We start from the raw sequence: 21,924 nt of genomic DNA on the forward strand, positions 1-21,924 counted from the left end.
TAGCACAGTGCCTAGCACATAGTAGGAACTTAATCAATGTATCTTCCCTTCCCCTGCTTTGACATGCTTATGGACTAATTGCCCCTTTAATAATATTCCACTTCGCCACAAATCACTTCAGCAGTTCAGTTTAGCAAACATATATTAAGCACTTACTGTGTACAAGGCATTGTATTGGATTTGGTGATTCAAAGACATAAAAAAATTAAACAACTGCTGCCCCCAAGGAGCTTATTTACATCTTATGGGGGCATATGACATTGATGATAACAACAATGAAGACGATGATGACAGGTAGAATTTAGCACTTCAGGATTTGCAGAACTCTTTATAAACATTACCTCATTTTATCTTCACAACAACCCTAAGAAGTGTTTGCTATTATTATCCCCATTTTTCAGATGAGGAAACTGAAGTTAAGTGACTTGTTCCGGGTCACACCCCTGTCTGAGATGAGGTTTGAATTCAGGTCCTCTTGACTCCAGGGTCAGTACTCTATCCACTGCATCACATAGCTGCCCCTAGGTGCTAGAAGTAATGCAAAACCAGTGAAATTGAGTGAAGGGGTAATAGCATGATTAGGTTTAGGAAAATCACTTTGGCCAACCAACTAATGGTTTCTTCATCTTTTTTCTTTTTCTTGACTCATATTCTCTTGACTCCAGGGCCAGTGCTCTATCCATTGTGCCACCTAATTGCCCCTCCTTCAAAGCACAGCTCTGATGGCCCCTACCACCCAAGACCTTTCTTTATTTCTCTCTTTTATTAACATTCACATTCTCTTAAAATAATTTTGTTTGACTTCATAGTTATTTTATAGTTACTGGTGTACATGTGGATATTGTTCAGGACTTGAAGTCAGGAAGTCCTGAGCTCAAATCTGGCCTCAGACATTTAGATGCCTTAAACATCCAGGGCCATCTCCAGTCTTCCTGATGTATGTGTTGCCACTGGACCCAGAAGGCTCTGGAGGAGAGAGTGATGTTGGTGACCTTACATAGCCCTCCCTCACTTAAATCCAATTCAGTGCAAGTCATGACATCACCCCTTGTCCTCTTGGAGAACAAAGGACAAACAACAACAGCTTTAAAGGAAGCTGGGGATCATATTAGGTAGAGGTTCTAGAACTTTCTCCCCAGTGACCTCTGAAAAGTGGACAAGGATTTCTATCCTTAGGGAGCCCTGGTTTTGAAACAGGTGGTTAAACAGTGTCACCTCCAAGAGTCCCTAGAATGTGCTATTCCAGAATGTGGATGTGGAGACTGGATTTCTTACATTCCTTTGTCCATACCTACGTATGCCCCCAGGCTTTCTTGCCTGAAAGAAATGTGCTGAATTCTGGGTTTCCGCTATGTGCTAAGTATACAATGCAATTCTTCCATGGAAAATGAGTAACCCATGAAAGGCAAAAATCTTTCATTTCAGAAAGCTGCATATGATGATGCTTAAAAATAATTCCAGCTAGTTATTATTCAGTGTTGGGGGAAAAAGCCCTCAGTACTAGAATAGGGTGGATTTTTACTTGATAGTGAATTATATAATTTGCCATTAGCTTTCATTCCTTGTCTTCCAGCATTTCCCCCCCAGATAGTGCAATGAGATTCAATCACCTCTTTGGGCTTCAGTTTCTTCATCTGAAAATGAGGAGGTTGGAGCAGATGATCTCAAAGGTCTCTTCTAGTTTAGAGGAATGATTCTCAGTGATATCATTGTCTTGATACACAGAAAGAAAGAAATTTGACCTCTAAAAAGTGACTAAAAAAACCCCTACAACCCTCTGCCTTGCTTCTTAATGAATCCCAGGGAGCTAATCTTCTGAGTTAGGATCAGCTTTTGGCCATCTGATTGCGATATGATTTCATATTTTGTATTGTTGGAACCTCCCAGGATGAAGTTATTTGTGTCCCTCCTCTTTCTCCCTTCTTCTCCCACCCTCTTCGTTAAACTATTGTTGACCTTTGCTATCATCAGGAGCTTTCCGGGAATCTTGGAAGGAGCAGGGCCCTCTTAAGATAGATTAATGTATGTAATTGGCTGCTGACTTAACCGCTCAACAATGTAAACTGAATATTTGTCTCTTGCCAGAAGTTTTTTTTTTCTTCTTCCCACCAAGATGACTTTTTGTAATAGCAGTGAGAGATTCCAAGAGGAGTATTTATCAAGAGATAATAACCTGGCAGCAGATTATGGCTCATTTGGCCAACAGGCCTCCCTGCCCCAGCCTCTCTGGGCTGTTCCTTATTGTTTAATTGTGAAAAGCCAGCAGAAGAGGCTCCTATTGAATTGGTGAATTCCAAGTAAGAGCTTTGAGAACACAAGACTCATTCTCAGGTGACAGAAGAGCCCCACCTCTAAATTTAATTTCATATACATAAAGGGAAAATGGACCAAAGGAAGCCTGGGAGGGAAACCCTGTGGAAAGCTGGGGAGGGAAAAGGAGGCATGGGTAGCTTTGGGTTGAAGAGGGAAGATCCAGTACCTTTTCAGCACTGCATAGTTTATATTTCAATACTGTCTCCCGTTTTCAGGGCCTTCAATGCCTCCCTAAAGTGGCATATAGGTATTGATGATAATTAGAAAGTTCAAGTTGGAAATATAAGGAGACAAATTTTGTGGGTTCCTAGATTTGAACCCAGCTCTTCAGATACCAATCCAGTGCCCTTCAAATTAGGTCAAGTTTTACATTGCTTCTTATTTCCACCTAGAATTCCCAAAGAAATGATTTTTATCTTCCATGTTGAAAAAAATCTTTTGGCAAAATTCAGTATCAAAATCAAACATAGTAGGGGGCAGCTAGGTGGTGCAGTGGATAAAGTACTGGCCCTGGATTCAGGAGGACCTGAGTTTAAATCCGTCCTCAAACACTTGACACTTACTAGCTGTGTGACCCTGGGCAAGTCACTTAACCCTCATTGCCTCACAAAACAAAACAAAAACAAAAAGAAACCAAACATAGTAATATATAGATCACAGCAGCTCTTGTGAATTGGCAGCATAGTGCAGGGGGAGTGCTGGATTTGAAATCAGAGACTCTGGGTTCAAATTTTGATTCTGCCAACTGTGTGACATTGAGCAAATCACTTAGCTCTCTGGGTCTCTGTTGGGAAGAAAAAAAAAACCTCAGTTCTAGATTAAGGTCGATTCTTACTTGATGGTGAATTATATAATTTGCCATTCACTTTAGTAATTCCTTGCCTTCTAGCATTTTCTCCAGATAGTGCAATGAGATTCAGTAACCTCTTTGGGTTTTAGTTTCTTCATCTGAAAACAAGGAGGTTGGAGTAGATGATCCCTAAGGTCCCTTCTCGCTTCAAGCTCTACATATAGGTACCTTAGAGCTCTAAATCTATCATCATATGAAACACCTCTCCTTATGTTTCCAACTTTCACTTGTGTGTTATAATATATATAAGCCACAGCAATGAGAGATTAAAGGCATTACAAATGAAGGCCAGTGTTAAAATCTCGAATATTCAGTGCTGAAAACTTGCTGGATGTCTCTTCTTCATCCTGAAACTAACCTTACTTACGTATCTTTCCTTATTCTATACAAGGTCTCCCTTGCAGGCATTCTATCACCAATTTTCTCCTCTCCTTAAGTCTAGGGAATAAAATTGAGGGACCCAGCTTTCCCACTTGGCCTCTGTGGAACATTGGGCAAATTCACTTACCTGCTTCGTACTTGTATATACTCATCTGTAAAATGAGAAGACTGGACTACATGGTCCGTGAGGTCTCTTCCATCTTTAAAATCTACTATCTTTTGATCTGTGGAGTGCCCATGAAAGTGAAATCATAGGTCTATAAAAATGTTGCAGAAGCCTCACCTAATAGTCCCTTCCCTACCCCCACTCCCCACCCCATTATACCCTGGAGGTGGCCCATTAGCATAGGGTAATGAACATCCTATTGTATAGCACCTCAATGTCTAAAAAAGCCACAAACCCATCAAATTAACGTTTCTGTCATTCTCTCTTCTATTAAGCCTTTTCTACAGAGCATTTCTCAGTTCCTTAGAGACCCAAGCCATCTTGGACTGGCTATAAATTAAAAACATCTAGTAATTTAATGAAAATTTATGAACTTGTCTTTTGACTCTGCAAACCCCAATTCTTTCCCCTCCCCTGGCTGGGAGATTAACAGGTTGTGCTGAGCTTCATTAATTCCAGGGATGATGTCAGCAGGGCTTGTTGAAATAATTTAAGGACCAAACATTGTAGATAACAAATGGAGAAATTGCTGTTAGAGCAATGAGTCTGTATACCTCGATGCAAATTCCACTCACCTCATGGCTCAAGAAAAGATTAGAGGAAGCACATGCAGAACAAGGAGCCTAGTCCATCACAGCCTCCGCCCAGTAGCCAAGACGGCAGAAGCTCTGGAAGTCATGCAAAAAACTGATTGGAAAACTTACATTTTTAGCATGGTCCACAGATGGGTGAAGGTTGTCATTCCAGTAAAGGCTCAATTGCCTTGCAGCATAGGACACATTTTCTGGAAATCAAATATAGATTTCACATTGTGGAAGGGAGGACACAAACCTTGATTTCCCTTTTTAAATTATGGACAAGTGCTCAAAGTGAGGAGTCACAGAAAAGAAGCATAAGCAAGAACATCGAACTTGGAGGTAGAAGGTATGGTCTGGTCTTGAGTCCTGCCTCATGTTCTTTATCAGTTGCCACTAAGAGCTGATTCTTTAACTTCTCTTGAGTTTCAGTTTGTGCATCTATAAAATGGGGATAATAATATGTAGTAGCACCCACCTTTTAGGAGTAATGAGAAGATGTAATGTAAGAGTATAACTCAAGGGCATTGCTAACCTTAAATGCTATGTAAATGCTAGTTGTTATTAGTATTTTATAGTAGAAAGAACTTTGGATTTGGAATCAGGCTACCTGGGTTTGAATTTTGCCTCCCACCTTTTCTAGTTGTGTAAACCAGAGGTGTCAACACACATAGCTCATAATACTCTAGAGTGTGGCCAAATTAAAAAGTAATTGGGGGAGGGACAGCTAGGTGGTGCAGTGGATAGAGCACTGGCCCTGCATTCAGGAGGACCTGAGTTCAAATCTGGCCTCAGACACTTAACAATTACTAGCTGTGTGACCCTGGGCAAGTCACTTAACCCCAATTGCCTCACCAAAAACCAAAACCAAAACCAAAAGTAATGGGGGGAAGCAGCTAAGTATCACAGTGGATAAAGCACCAGTCCTGGATTCAGGAGGACCTGAGTTCAAATGTGACCTCAGACACTTGACACTTATTAGTTGTGTGACCCCTGGGCAAGTCACTTAACCCTCATTGCCCTGAAAAAAAAAGTAATTGGGAAATATTTGGCAAAGTAAATACAAAACAATCAAATATAGATAATGTTTATAGTTTTTTTAAACTATAAACAATATTTACCATCAAGAATTCTTATGTATGGTTTAATGGCCCTATTTATATTTGAATTTGACACCTCTGGTATAAACTATGGACTCATCATTTAAACTCTCTGAGTCTCAGTTTCCTCATCTGTAAAATAGAAATGATGCCCCATAAAGCACATAATTCAAAGGACTGTTGTGAAGATGAGACATAATAGTGTATGTGAAGTACTTTCCAAAGCTCAAAATGCCATAGGAAACAACTATTATTATTTTATAGTGGAGAGAGTTCTGAGCTGAGATTGAGTCCAGAGATTGGGATCTTTCCTCATGCACTAGCTTAATATGTGATCTGGGCAAGACAGAACCATCTGAACCTCAGTTTTCTTGATGGTCATATGAGGCTAGCATTATACTCTTTCCTTCCAGTCTCACAGAGCTGTAGAGGTTTATGTGGAGGATTTCATACCAAAAAACTGCTCCAGAAAACTAAAGGCTTTGTCTGTAGTGGGGGAGGGAGAAGCTATTTGAGCAAAGGATCAGAGAAGAGGGATTCTCAGCAACACATATCATCTGCAAAGAGTGATAGTTTTGTTTTCTCATTGCCTATTCTAATTCTTTTAATTTCTTGGTATATGCATTTAATGGCATAGTATTACATAGAAAGAAATGACAAGGGATTCAGAGAAACAAAGATTAGTATGAACTGATGCAGAGTACAATAAATAGAAGTGACTGAACAAAATACACTATTACTATAAGAATATTAATATAGTGATCATTACTGTAAAAAGGAAGCTGAACTCTGAGTAGTGAAAAGAGCAATGAGAATACTAATGAACAAGATGCCTAGTTGTTTCATAGCAGAAGAGTGGGGGGCTACCAGGAGAGTATGTTGTGTACATCATCAGACAATTTGGCTGTATCAGATGTTGTCTTTTAGTTATTTATTTTTCTTTGTCAGAAGGAAGGTTCAATCTGAAGGAACTGGTAAGAAATGACAACCATAAAGACAAAAGACATTAATAAAATTAATCTAAAAAGGAAACTCAATCATGGTCCTGGAGAATATATATTGAAACATACCTCCTTCTTCATGGCAGAGAGGTGGAAGACTACTTAGAATACTAAATGCAGTGTCAGATACAATCACTGTATTGATGTTTTGCTTGTTTTTCATTGTTACAAAGGAAGCTTCAAATACTGGAAATGAAATGACAGTGATATCAAGACAAAAGGTATTGGTAAAGCTTATTTTAAGAAATAAAAGGAAATGAAAGGGGAAAAAGGAAAAACAAGCAGGTGTGATCTTGGTCATAAACAGTCTTTGGTCCCACTGGAATGGCAAAGTTTCGTGAGTGTTACAATGATCAGGAGAGGGACTCATCTGAAGGGGAAAGCCCACCAGTGAAAAGAATAGAAAGGAAACAATATTGAAATTTTGAGTCTATTATTATGTTTGTAAGGAAGTGAAATATGATTCTCGTGGGAATTTTGAGTTTATTTGGTGGCAAGAAAACTGTCAAATGGTGTACTCTGTTAAATATCTTTATTAGAACAATATTGATAGATATGTGATTACCAGTGATATAATAATAATAATAATAAAAAAATAAAAGTTATATTATGACAGGTAGGTGGTACAGGGGGCAGCTAGGTGGTACAGTGGATAGAGTGCTGGGCCTGGAATCAGGAAGACTCATCTTACTGAGTTCAAATCTGGCCTCAAACACTTAGTAGCTGTGTAATTCTAGGCTCATCAGCCACGTTTGTCTCAGTTTCCTCATCTGTAAAATGAGTTAGAGAAGTAAATGTCCAGTATCATTGCCAAGAAACCACAAATGGGGTCAAGAAGAGTTGGACTGAATAACAACAACAAATATGATGACTTATTTATATCGTGATATAGCTATACTATTAATAGCTGATGCTCATATAGCACTTTTATGTTTTATAAAGCATTAAACAAAAGTTTGCTCATTTAAGCTTCACAATAGCCCCGGAGTTAGGTAGTATATTTTTACCCCCCATTTTATTGATAAGGAAACTAAGGTTCAGAAAGATTGTAAATTATTCAAGGTCACATATCTAATAAAAGGCAGAAGTGGGATCCAAAGCCAGGCCTCCTGACTCCAAATACACTTCTCTTCCTTTCACACCATAGATATAAATAGCACTTTGAAAGATTTTGAAATCAAAAAGGTCTTTCATTCATGAAAGGTGGGAGTAGTATACTTCTGTCAGAATTTAGCTCCCTCCTCCTGTGGGGTCAATTGGGGCTGGCTACAAATATTATTTCTGGCCCCGGTCCAGAACATGAACAATAGGGACAACAAGCAGTGAAGTGCCTCTTAATTGTTGCAATTGCTCAAATGGGTTGCCTTTGTTTACTGAGCAATTATGTTTCTAGAGAATTGGGAATGACTTCATTTGCATTTTATCCCCTACTCTTTTTCGTTTTCACAGAGACTGGTATGTTGTAGGCTCTTGGTAAATATTAAATCAAACCATTAGTAGATTTGTGGAAAGGGAATCCAAGCTGTAAACTGATGGATGATCTTTCCCCATGAGTATCTGGGTAAATAAAAGTGTGGTGTGTTGTGCTAATGATAGAAGAGGGCAATTAGTCTTTTTTTTTTAATGATATAAGCCTATTTAAAAAAATGTGATTGTGGATTGGTTAGGTATTATGTGCAAGGCACAGCTAATGGCCAGTCTGATCAATCTGTGTCCTTCATTAGTATGTATTTACGGCTTTTCTTTTTATAATTTTTAAAAATGTTTTTACTGATGTCTTTTTTTTTTACATCACCATAATTTCTCCCAGCATCTCTCTCCTGTTCCATTCCAGAAAGTCAGAACATATAAAAATATTTGTAAAAGTCTTCCTGACTCATAAAAAGAAAAAGAAGAGGAAAAAATATCAGGAAAATTGACCCAATACATCTGCAATGTGATGGGGGAGTGTGTGTCTTCTATCTCCTTTTTGAGCCATTTGTTCTTTGCAGTTTTGCAACATTCACTTGAGATATGTGCAAGTATTTGTACATTCTGCTAACATTCTTATACTTGTTGAACATATTGTTTTCCTGACTTTGCTTGCTACATTCTGCATCAGTTCATGTAGATTTTCCCATGCTTCTCTATTCAAAATATTGTTCATAGTAGCATATTGTTCACAGTAATATTCCATGACATTTATAAACTACAATTTGTTTAGCCATTCCCCAGTTGATGAGCATAAATTTTATTTCCAATTCTTTGCTATCACATAAAGTGCTGCTATAAATGTTTTATTGTATATGGGGACTTTCTTGTTATCAGTGATCTCCTTGAGGTATAAGCCTAATAATAGAATCTCTGGATAAAGAAGTGTTATCCTTTGACAACTTATCTATAGGGGAATGACTTCATATCATATCCATTAATAGTTTATATATTTTAGATATCTAATCCTTAGAAAAAATGGGATACAAAGATTTTTTCCTATTAAACCATTTTGCTTATCCTAGCTGGGTTAATTTTGTTTGTCAAAGTTTTTCAATTTCATGTAACCAATGTTATCTATTTTATCTTCTGCAATTGCCTCTATCCTTTGTCTGGTTAAGAATACATCTTCTACCCATAGTCATGAGACTAATTTTTTAATAGTATAATCTTTAATGTTAAGGTCACATATTTTTTTAAACATATTGTGGCATATGGTGTAAGGTGGTGGTCTAAGCTTAATTTCTGCCTGTTTTCCAGTTTTCCTAGCAGTTTTTATCAAATAAGGCAGTCTTTCCTAAATAACTTATTTTCTGGTTTATCAAACACTGTGTAAATGAGTTTCATTATTTTTGATACTCCCCTATCTAGTCTGTTTCATTTTTCTCTCTTTAAACCAATGCTAAATAATTTTCATGGCTACTCTTTTATACTAAAGTTTGCACTCTGGAAGTGCTATTCACCCTTCATCTCTACCTTTTTTGTTATTTCCTTTGCTATACTAAGGATGCAGGGATGGCTTAACATTAGAAAAAATCAATAGAATTAATAATATTAAAAACAAAAACATTCTAAACCACATGATTATCTCAATAGATGCAGAAAATGTCTTTGGCAAAGTATTCCACTTTATTCTAAAATTTCTACAAAGTATAGGCATAAAAGGACCTTTTTAACATCACAAAAAAGTATCTATCTTTTAAAAAATATCTATCTTTTTTTTTTTTTGGTGAGGCAATTGCGGTTAAGTGACTTGCCCAGGGTCACACAGCTAGTAAGTGTCAAGGGTCTGAGGCCGGATTTGAACTCAGGTCCTCCTGAATCCACGGCCGGTACCTTATCCACTGCACCACCTAGCTGCACCCCCCCCAAATATCTATCTTAATACCAAAAACTTAATACTTAATATAATTATCATATGCAGTAGGAATACATCAGAACTTTTCCTAATAAACACAGAATGTATTTATTAAGAACTTGGATTGGACTTAGATGAGAGTCATACAGGATAGGGGAGCCATAGATGAGTTGAGATCTGCATGGTTGGAAGGAATACCTATGTTGATGAGGTCACAGATTCATTGAACTAAGTAAGGACGCTTACTTTCCCCAATATTATTTGACAAAGCTTTAGGAATGCTAGGAGAAGGAATAAGACAAGAAAAAATTATACAATTTGAGGCAAAGAGAAGATAAACTATCTCTTTTATTGATAATATGATAGTTCACTTTGAAAATAATAAGGAATCAGTAAAAAAAAATAATTGAGACAATTAATAGCTTCCACAAAGTTGCAGGCTCCAAAGTAAACCCTCAGAAATGAATAACATTTATACATGAAATAATAACAAAATTCAAGAGGGAATAAGAGAAAGAGAAATCTCATTCCAGATAACAACAAAATATACAAAATATCTGAGGATTAATCTACCAAAGCACACAGAATACTTCTATGGATTTCATTGCTATGTCCTCCTTAAAGAAATGAAGAACATCTTAAGTAGCTAGAGACATATTTAGTTCTGGTGGCTGGGCTGTGCCAATATAAGTGACAATAGTGCCAAAGTTAATTTACATTTTAAATTCTATGCCAATCAAATTATCAAAGGGATACTTTATAGAATTCTATAAAATAATAACAAAATTCATTTATTCATTTGGAAAAATTTAAGATCTAGTCCAGGGGTTCTTAATGTGTGTGTGTGTGTGTGTGTGTGTGTGTGTGAGATGGGCCCTTTTAGAATTTTGGTGAAATCTATGGACTCCTTTCAGAATAACATTAGAAAACACATAGGATTTCAAAGGAAATGAAATATATTGAAATAAAGTTTTCAAAATAATAAAAACCAAAGTATTCAAAGACCCCAGGTTAAGAATCACTGATTTAGAGGAAAACCCCAGCTCTTTGGCTAGATTTCCCAGAAGATTTATGGGAAGACTTGGATGAGAGTCATGTAGAATAGAGCAGCCCTGGATGAGATCATACCTGTATAATTGTAGGGAGTACCCATATTGATGAGATCATAGATTTATTGAAATAAATGCCACTGGTGCTTTTATTTGAATTTTCAGCTTCATCACCCAGCATGCTCCTATCCCTTTTTGAACATTCTTAGCTTGCTGACCAAGAAGGTTCTAGCAACGGATTCTCAAAATTTGCCAAACACAGATGTTGACTTAGTGGAGATTCTAACATTCTTTTTCTTAATTGTGGACTGGGAATAAGCAGTGATAAAACTAGGCCTATTATTAATGGATAAATAAATTATGATAGCAAGCTCTCTATCTGGAGGAATTTGGTTGAAAAACAGATGGTTAGAGCTGGGTGACATTTACTTTTCTGTCTGTCAATATTTGGAAGGTTTTATTACTTTGCAGTGCCAGGTTTTAGAATGAATTAAATGGCTAATGGAAATATTAAAATGGAATTAATTTAACTAACTAAATAAAACTAGGAGACTCCCCACTATTCTCTGAGAAGTTATTGAATATGCTTTTCAATATAAAACTCTAGGGAAGAAAATTCTAGGTTGTATACTTTAGTTGGATATTCCTGTATGCTGACTTATTCCCTTTTATAGCTGGGTTCCAGAGAGAAGATAAGAATGGGCAGAAGAGGTGAGCTATGAAAACTGCAGGAAGTTGGAAGCAGCATCGGCTTTATGCGTAGGCAGAATAGAAGATGGTTTATGTAATGAGACTCAGGAACAGAAAAGCCCTTCTTCCCAAGAATTCTTCTTCCATCAGACTTTCATGTTATTTGAAAGTTTACCATTAGAAACTCATCTTTTGGGATTCAATATTGGTTTCTGAAAGGACTATTGTTTAAAAGGTAGTAACATTAGAAGCTCTCTTTTGTGTATGAAAAAACTCATGAGGATTCTGTGGGAAATTTGTATAGAATTGGAAACTGGAAATCAACAAAGACTAACATGGTCAAAATTTTAATTTAGGCATATACACTCTGCCCAGGCTTTGAGTGGGATGGGGCTGGTCTTATCCTGGTATGTGTCCTCTGTAATGGATTGGGGGATCACTTTGGATAACTACTCAATGGTATGTTTTCCTTTAAAAAACTGGGCATGCCCATACTCCCTTCCATTCTGCATTCCATGTGTGAAGCAGTAGACTTGAACGAGACCATCCATGGAATTTCAGCTATGCCAAGTTCAGGGTGACCCCCACTGTGAACACTGTGTCCTAACTATTCACCTGTGCATGGTGAAAAGTTGGTCATTAATAGGGAAGAAAAGTTGCTGCTGTCCTTATTGTATCTTGGTTGTTACTGAGACATTAGGGATGGTTTAGCTCCTTTGAGAAAGCCTGGGCTTTAGGTGAAAAATACTTGGGAGATTCTAGAAACAAAATCAGTGAATTTAGGATTTGCCTATTGAGTAAATCATATATATATATATATATATATATATATATATATATATATATACACACATATATATATATATATATAAAAATATATATAATCCTATCACAGGCAAGCTGGTATTTCTGTACCTGCAGCTATGCTGTAATTAGGTGCACCTGTATGGCTCAGCTGGTAGGGAAGAGTGACGTATAGTATGGGTGTTTTTGTCAGAAATCGCCGCCTGTACAGAGGAGCCTCTGTACACTTTGAGGATCTTTCACTTCTCTGGTTTGTTGTTCCTATACAGATAATTCGGTGTCTGATACCTAAATGTAGGGGTACTCTCCATTTCCCCTGAAAATCACATAGGCTTATAAGATACTACATGTTCAGTTTTATTTTCAAGTTAATGGAAATGGATAGGACTCATGTCACACACATAGAAAATAGGGCACCAATGATCAACCATTCTCCCAGAGATCAGTATACTCTCAGTGACTTACTCTAGTGATATGGATAGGTGCTCCACGTAGGGGGCCAGTTAGGTTTGCTCTTCCATCTCACTATTTCCCTTATCACTGCTCTGCTTTGCTGTCCTCTGTAGTGTTGCCTCCTGCAGGTCTCCTCAGCTCCCATTAGGTGCTTGTTCCATGCAGGCCCCTCCTCAATTGTTCCAAAACCCTGCTTCTTGAACTTCTCCTTAGCTCCCAAATAGATAGAACACTTAATCCCTTTGAGAAGTGGGGAGGAGAGAGGGCAACTGACCTATAGAAAAAAGAATATCCTGTAGCTTCTGTCTTGGCCTGGTATATTTCCAGCTCAACAATGGCCTCCATTTTTATGAAACCTTTGGAAACTGGTTCCTGTTGCCAAAATACCTCACAAACAAGAGGGTTCCAGAGAATTGGAAGGATGATTTCTTCTTGTATGTTGGATAAGATGGATCCTGGCCCCCAATTAAAGGTATATGGTAGCTTGTAACCATTTGTATTTGTATCAGTATTTCCCACTGGTTTCTGGGGTCTTGTGTGTATAGTGGAGATGGTGTGTGTGTGAGGGGAGCTGTTCTCTCCTAGAAGACCCTCCATCCCACGTACTTTCCCCTGAGCAGTTGGGCATAGTTAAACAAATTACCCCCAGGCTTCTTCCTGAAATATCCCAAAGACAAAGTGAGAAGAAATTATATATTCCATCTGGTCTTTTTTAGAGAAAGATTCACCAGTCCTGCTACATGAATCAGAATTGATTTTGATTCAAGGTGGGGGGGTGGTGGGGCAGGACGAAACAGTGTCTGTATCTGCCCTTAGAATAATTTTTAGGAAAACTTTTTGAATTATGTCAACTCTGTTGAAAAACTTTTGATGGGTGGCAGCTAGGTGGCACAGTGGATAAAGCACTGGCCCTGGATTCAGGAGGACCTGAGTTCAAATCCGGCCACAGACACTTGACACTTACTACCTGTGTGACCTTGGGAAAGTCACTTAACTCCAATTGCCTCATGAAAAAGAAAAAAAAAGAAAAAAGAAAAACTTTTGATGGCTCCTCAATTAGTACAGGTTAAATGAGTGGAAGCCAATGGCAATCAAGGCTCTGCATAATCTGGGACCTATCTTTGTAGGCATATCTCATCTTACTCCCTTACAATAACTCCTTGTCTGAGTGAGGCTGCTTTCTTCATTGTCTTCTGAACATATTATAATGACTTCTTCCTCTAGGGCAAGGGTTCCTAACCTGGGGTGTACAGATGCCCTGTGGATGGATTTCAAGAGGGCTGTCAACTTGCAAAGGAAAAAAATACATCTTTATTTTCACTTACCTGGGGATAAAATTTAGCATTTCTTTTGATCATGAATGTAGGCCCCAAAGCATTGCTTTGTGGTTTCACCCAATACACTTAGGAACTGCTGGCCTTGCCAGGAAGGCTCCACCTTTCTACCTATCCAGATTCTACACCCATTTAGGGGACATCTAGGTATCCTTTCTTCTCTCTTTCCCATCCCATGTCTAAAAGGGGGAGGGGCACATTATGGACCAATTTTCTCTCTGGGAGGCAACTATGTTTTCACTTCCTTTCCTTTCCATTCCCCCTCCAGAAACTAATCACACTCAGGAGCTCATTGGTTAGGGAAAGCAAAGGGAGACAATGATATTGACTGAGGATTGCTGTCTAACAACTAGGCATTCAAAGTTCCAGCTGCTCTCTCCCCTTTGCCCTTCTATGTCTAATGAAGTGGGGAACCTTTAACAAGGAACTCCAGACAGGGAAAGAATGGAGAAAGCCTGAATCCAAGGTCATTGCTGCCTGAGATCACAGGAACAAAGAACTTGAAGAGAATTAAAAGCCCCTTGCAGGAACCTAAGAGATATGACTCCTTAGACAAGAGTAAGCCCACTGTTGTTATTTTATTTTATTTTATTTTTTTGTATAAGGAGGTAGGCTTAGCTATTTGATTATCTTCAGGGAATGCTTTTCCCTCCTTAGCTAGGGATTTATTTACCCTGTGTATTTGATATATTCTCTTGCAGTGGCAGAAAGGAGAGCAGGTACATTCATTATTTAATATTGTAGTGCAGTAGAACAAGAAGTAGAATTACAGTCAAAGACTCCAGGACCTGAATTGGAAACCTAGCTTTGGTGCTTACTACCTGTGTGGACATGTTACTTAAACTCTTTGGGTCTCAACTGCTTCATGGATAAAATGAGGGGTGTTGAACTAGGTAATTCTTGAGGTCCTTTCTAATTCAAAATCTGATGATATCACATTCTCTGTGCAGCACATATCCCTACCCCTGCTTCCCCCGCCCCTACATTGAGTCCCAGGAATTTTGTGGACATCATTCATTCAAAACCATAGCTTACAAGTCTTCACTGATGTGTTTAATTTTACAAGGCCAGAAGACACATTAGATTAAAAGTAAAAGATGCTTAGTCAAATAGCTTAGCAAACTTACTGATAAAAAAATCCTCCTCTATGTACAAGTATGCTCTTCTAAGATTATGATACTGACTTTGAAGAAATACACATGTGCCCAGAATAAGTATGGTCAGGGGATACCCATAGAAAGTACACACATAGGAAACATGTGTGGGAACATGTATGAAGGGGGATGTATGTCAGGATGAAGTGTGACAAGGGTGCATTTAGGGAAGGCACATGTGTGGCTGGAGCAACTCATTCCTCAGATGCTACAGAGCAGCCAGAGTACTTTACTGATATTGTATCACTTTCTCTATTTCCCTGCTGGATTTTGAGTCTCTGATCTTTGCCAGGGGTATCCACTATTCTGGTGATCACTGAGCTACTCTTCTATGCTCTGATTTCTTTAGTTATTCAAATTCTTCAGGGCCATCTGTTGCTTTTTGCTACCATCTGCTGGGGGTACATAGGCTAGTAAGCCTCTTCCTGGAAATTAATCAATCAACTAACATTTATCAAATACTTACTATGTGTCGTGCACTGTACTAGGTTCTAGGAATTACATGATAAAAATGAAACAGCCCCTGCTTTTAAGGAGCTTTCATTTTGTTGGAGGAAGACAAGAGATGGTTAAATTTCTTTTGGTAATAGACTAAATAAAACTAGGAACCCTCACACCCAATAAGGCAGCCAAGATAATAAAACCTGAAATTAATATAGTGTTGAAGGTTCACAAAATGGTTTTAGGAGTTCTTGTTTAATTCCACAACCATGGTGTGAAGTAATTGAAACAGGTATTGTTTCCCCTATATTATAGATGAAGAAATGGAAGCACAAGGAGGTCAAGTGATTTATGCATGATCATACAGGTGGAGAATGTCAGATCTGCTTCCTGCAACTTTCATTGGTTTCAGAAGATGATACTTGTTACTTTTTTTTGACGTGTTTCAAGGGGAGGTAACTGGCCCATAGAAAAAGAATGCTTTGGAGTTTCCATCTCTGTTCCTTGGAATCCAGATCCTAATGACTCCATTCCCAGAATTCTCTCTAATACCTCAGACCACCTCAAAAGCCAACAGAAACCTCAGACCAAAACTAAGTCTATTCTTTTGACTTACTCTTGTCTGGCTAATGTTTGAAGTTCCTGAGAAGAGGCTTCCTCTGCCCTCCTATCATGACCCTGATCACCAATCTGTATCCACTCAAATGGTTTTGGGCATGTCAAACAGGTATGTGGGTAAGTAGAGATGATGAAATTCTTGTCAATGATCTCTAATGTTCCTAGTGACCATGCAAATAAATCTAGGGGCAATGACAAAAGGGCTAGGTAAAGCTGGGAGGGCTAAGAGCCTCTGCCTTTGTCTGCAGTCATGCCTTTGTTACGCATATCTTCCAGCAACAAAATTGCTGGTCATTCTGGACAGCATCAAAGCACTTTTCTCCCTCTATCTATCTATCTATCTATCTATCTATCTATCTATCTATCTATCTATCTATCTATCTATCTATCTATCTATCTATCTATCTATCTATCTATCATCTATCTTCCATTTATCTATCTATGTATCTATCATCTATCAATCTAGCTATCTAATCTATAAAGGGTTACTTTCTTTAATAGTACTGGTGATTTTTTTTCTGTTATGGGAGTTTGGGTTTACAAATTTTTTTTCCTTCTCTCTATCCCTCTGCCATTTAATTCCTTAACTAGTGTTTCAAGTAAATAAATTTCAAAGTGGAGAATCATAGCAATCTGATTAACTGAGGAAAATTAAGGTGTGAATGATTAATAGGATTAATCTTTCCTGGAGGGTAGTTGTATTGTAACAATGGAATATGCCAAGCCAAATGAATCGATCATAGGTGGAATGTGGGAAAGATATTTCTCTTTGGGGAGATTGTCCTTGTGCTACTTGCTTCTTTCAGGGGGAACTGTGGTATTCCATACCATTCAGAGGACTACTTACCCTGCCTAGGTGCAAGGTTGATTGTGCTTAGTTGCTCTAGTTCTTCTCCTTGAGGTGCCTATAATCTAATTAGAGAGACAAAGTATAAGTTCTTAGCTCTTATCTATGACCCTCTGACATTGCTACTGCTCTCATACAGGCCCCTTATCACCTCATGTCTGATGGTGGGTCTGCCTGCCCCATGTCTCTCTCCACTCCAATCCATCCTCCATTCAGCCCACAAAAGTGATCTTCCTAAAGTGCAGATCTGATCACATTACACTGCTTCCCCCATTCAATAAACTCTGGTGGCTTCCCATTGCCTTCTAAAACAAGTACAAAATACTCTTTTTTGACATTCAAAGCCCTTCATAACCCACCCCTCTCCCTCCTGCCTTTCCAGTCTTTTTATACTGTATGTCCTGACAGGAACCCTTTACTTCAGTAACACCAGCTTCCTGGCTGTTCCATGAATGAGACACTATCTCTCAGCTCCTGGCATTCTCTCTGCCTGTCCCCTATGCCTAGAATGCTCTTCTTCTTCTTCTGCTCTCACTACTGACATCCCTGGCTTCCTTTAAGTCCCAAATAAAATCTCACATCCTACAGGAAGCTTTCCCCAATGCCTCCTAATTCCAGTGCCTTCCCTTATCCGTATATAGCTTGTTTTGTATCTAATTTGTTTGTATGTTGTCTCTTTCATTAGATTGTAAGCTCCTTGAGGGCAGGACTGTCTTTTGACTCTTTTTGCTATTTGCTAGTTTGCTATTGTGTCCCCAACATTTAGAACAGTGCCTGGTACATAGTAGGTGCTTAATAAATGTTTATTGATCAATTGATCTGATATACACATGAAAACACACAGCAATACAAGAAAGTTTGTAATAAATGCTAAAATACTTCTCTATGGACAAGTATTCAATCATTTGTTTCACAAATATTTGTTGAGTGTTGACTATGTATAAGACATTGTGCTAGGCACTGGAATACAAAGACAAAAAGTTCTCTTCTTTTAAAGAGCTTACAATCCACTCAAGAGGATGTAAGCAAATGAGGATAATTCAAGGATCTCATCATGATACCAAAAAGAAATCCAGGTAAAGTACTCCAGGAATATTTATTTATATAGGAATACTTTCTATTGATTGGGAGAAAGGGATCAGGGAAAGGTTTATGGAAGAAGGAATACCTAAGCCGAGCCTTGAGGGGAAGATGGGAATTCTGAAAAAAAGGTTAGGAGAGCATGTATTATAGTAGTAGCTCTCAAAGTATGATCTATGTGTGCCTAGGGATCCCTGATTCCCTTTCAGGGGGTCCTGGATGTCAAAACTATACTACTACTACACTACTACTACTACTACTACTATTACTACTACTGCACTATTTGCCTATCAAAATACTCCTCCATTTCCCAACTATATATCTGTGGGAGCCCAGATTTTCTTCATATACTTCAACCAAAATGATATATCACGACAAATTGATTGAATGAAGAAGCAGATAAGAATTTAACAATTTTCTATTAAACCAGACATTAAAAAGATATTCAAAAATATGTAAAGCAATGCTGTTCTTCTCACTACTTTAAAAAAATTTAATTTTCCATAAAATGTTATATATTAACATGTAATGGATTTATTATTGTTATTTTGAAATGATTAATAAGGAAATACTTTAAAATTTTATTAGTTTTAATTTCTCATTCAGTAATTATTGATAGATATAACTCACATAAAACAAAGCTCTTTGGGGTCCTCAATATTTTTTAAGATTGTAAAGCAATCCTGAAGCCCAAAAGTTTGAGAATTGCTGTGTTAGAGGCAAAGGGAAAGGCTGATGAAATAATGATGCTGTTGCTGATGTTAACGATGACATTAATAATGATAATGATAGCTAGCCTTTATAATTCACTTTAAAGTTGGTAAAGCACTTTATATAGTTATCTTATTTGATTGCAAAATGCCATGGGGGGGGGTGGTGGTGGTAGTGGAGTGGTGAATGTTGTGTGGATGCTTTCAATTCAATTCAATTCAATTCTACATGTTTTTCTTATCTATGATGTGTCAGATAGATTCCTTGGTGCTAGGGATACAGAGATAAAAATGAAATAATTTTAGTCCTTAAGGACCATACATTTTATTGGTGAGAGTCTGTATCTGTGAATGGAGAAGCATGAAAAAACAGGCAGAAAAGTTTATTTATCCTTTATCCTGGAGGCAATAGGAAGCCACCGAAAGTTCTTAAGCTTTAGAAAGATTTGACCTGGTAATGCAGGATGCAGGATGGTTTAGAGGAGGAAGGGAGACCAGCTAATAGGCCCGTGGAACAATCCAGGTGAGCTGATCTGTCAGCTGCTGTTGTTGAAAATAAACAATATATGCACATAAGCAGAAGGTGGGTCTTATGTGGGAGAGATCCTATGTGTATTGAGTATAGGTTATCTTCAAGCATGTTTAAACTAGTATGGAGGGGCAGCTAGGTGGCACAGTGGATAGAGCACCAGCACTGGAGTCAGGAATACCTGAGTTCAAATCCGGCCCCAGATACTTAACACTTACTAGCTGTGTGATCCTGGGCAAGTCACTTAACCCCAATTGCCTCACTTAAAAAAACAAAAACAAAACAAACAAAAAAACTAGTATGGATAGTATCCTTTAAGTTTCTTCCTTCTAGCACTCTCCCCCCACCATGTCTTTTCTTACATATACACACCTATACATCATAATTTTAAGGAATTTGGGCAGGAGCTGAGGAAGAACAGTCAACCACATCATATTCACAATTTTAAATGTCTTGAAACAAAATCATGTCCTATTTGCAACCGTAAACAAGGTCGGATTTTAAAAACAACATGACATAGCTCTTAGAGCTGTCAGGATAGTGAAATCGGAGAGGTGCAGCTGAGTTTCTGAGAAGAAGGGAGATGGTGAAACACTTTATGGGAGCCGACCGCTCACCCTGATTTGTTTCCCTGCCTGTTTATGAACAATGGCATGGCTCCAGCCTTTATTAAATCAAGAGAGGAAAATATTTTAAAAACCAGCTAAATAGAATTTAATTTGCCATGTGGTAGGAATTAACAAAGAATAATTCCTGAATGCCTTTAAAGGGTCTGAAGGGCTGACAAGCCCATCTCTCTGCCTTTCAGCTCCAGCTCTGCTGGAGCTTTTGTAATCAAGGGTTGTGGATAGAGTCTGAACTCGGCCAGAATTGGCTCCAGAGCCAGTTAATTCAGCACAACACATTTTGGATAAATATTTGACTTCAGTGGTTGGGCTGAGGGGTACAGTAAAATAAGAAACATTTGAGAGGGTTTTTTTTTTTTTTTTTTTTACCCTTGCAACTCCAAATGCCCACAAAGATGATTAAAGGATTGGAAGGCAGGACCTGGGAAAAGAGGATTAAGAGAAAGTGGAATTGGTTAGACTGAAAAAGTGAAAACTGAGCTGAGAATTCACTAATGGCCTCTTCACCATTTACCAATTCTATTTCAATTCAAACCTTAATTAAGCACCTACTATGTGTAGGGCATTGAGATTAAAAAGGTCCGAAGGAGATAATCTCTGTCTTTAAGGGGTTTGCATTCTGCAGATTGAATTTAATCACATATCACCCCTTCTTCCATTCAAAGTCCAAGAAGACTGACACTAGTTAATACAGGGGACTCTCTCTCCCATCTCTATGCATTTGTACTGGCTGTCCCCTATGTCTAGAATAAATGTTCTCACCTCTGCAATTTGAGAATGACTGAGAAAGCATTTATTAAGACCTGATTTTGTGCCAAGCACTGCACTAAACTCTGGAGATAAAAATACAAAAGGAAGACAGTCCCAGCCCTCAAGGAACTTCTGGAATTCTAAAGCGGGAAGACAAGACATATAGGGGACTGCTGTCCAGGGAAGAGTCTTTTAGTCTGGGAAATTGTAGGGCTGGTGAATGGCTTTAAATAAAAAAAAATGTGTATTTTATTCTAGGCAATGGGGAGGAACTGAAGCTTCTCAAGCAGAGAAATAAGATGGTCAGATCCATGCTTCAAGAATATTAATTTGGTAGTTGTATGGAAGCAGGATTAGAGAGGAGAGAAATTGGAGGTTGGGATATCGGAAGCCTTTTGCAGTAATATAAATGAAAGGTTGGTGAGGATCTGGACTAGGTTGGTTGTGGTATGATAAAAGAGAAAGGATGTTATAAGAAATTATGGACTTGCACGAGATAGCGAAGAGCAAAATAAGTGGACCAAGATAAATTTGTATACAGTAACAGCAATATTGTTTTAAGAACAACTTTGAGTAAGTAAGTAATTTGGACTATTTTAAATACCCAAATTAACTTCAAAGGACCTATAAAGGAAGATGCTATCTGCATCCAGAGAAAGAATTGATAAATAGAAGTGTGTATAGGATGATTCTACATCTACATCTACATCTGTATCTGCATCTGCATCTACATTTACATCTGTACCTACACCTACATCTATCTCTATCTCTATTTCTGTCTCTGTCTCTGTCTCTATCTCTATCCCTGTCCCTATATTGGTGTCTAATATTAGCCATCTTTAGGGCAGGCTCAGGAAAGAAGAAAAGGAAAAAGAAATTTACATAATAACTATTATATATTTAAAAGAAATAGCAAGTTGTACATAATATATTTGCGGTTTCATATGTAATCATCTTTTAAAAATTATCCTGTGTTATGGAAATGCTTGTTTTATTCCATAAATTAAAAAAAAAGAAAAAAAGGAGAAAGGAACAGATATGAAAGATGTCAAGGAAGAAGTATTAAATCATTTGGCAATTGATGGCATATGGGAATGTGGTGAATGAGAGTCAAGAGTGAAACTT

General features: G+C 37.9%; 1 pseudogene; it reads right to left on the reverse strand.

Moving 5' to 3' along the window:
- The window catches only part of LOC122747677, an 83,739-nt pseudogene that overhangs the window by 46,465 nt on the left and 15,350 nt on the right, over nt 1-21,924 (reverse strand).

Source organism: Dromiciops gliroides, chromosome 3 (genome assembly GCF_019393635.1).
Source record: "Dromiciops gliroides isolate mDroGli1 chromosome 3, mDroGli1.pri, whole genome shotgun sequence".
Classification (NCBI taxonomy): Eukaryota; Metazoa; Chordata; class Mammalia; order Microbiotheria; family Microbiotheriidae; genus Dromiciops; species Dromiciops gliroides.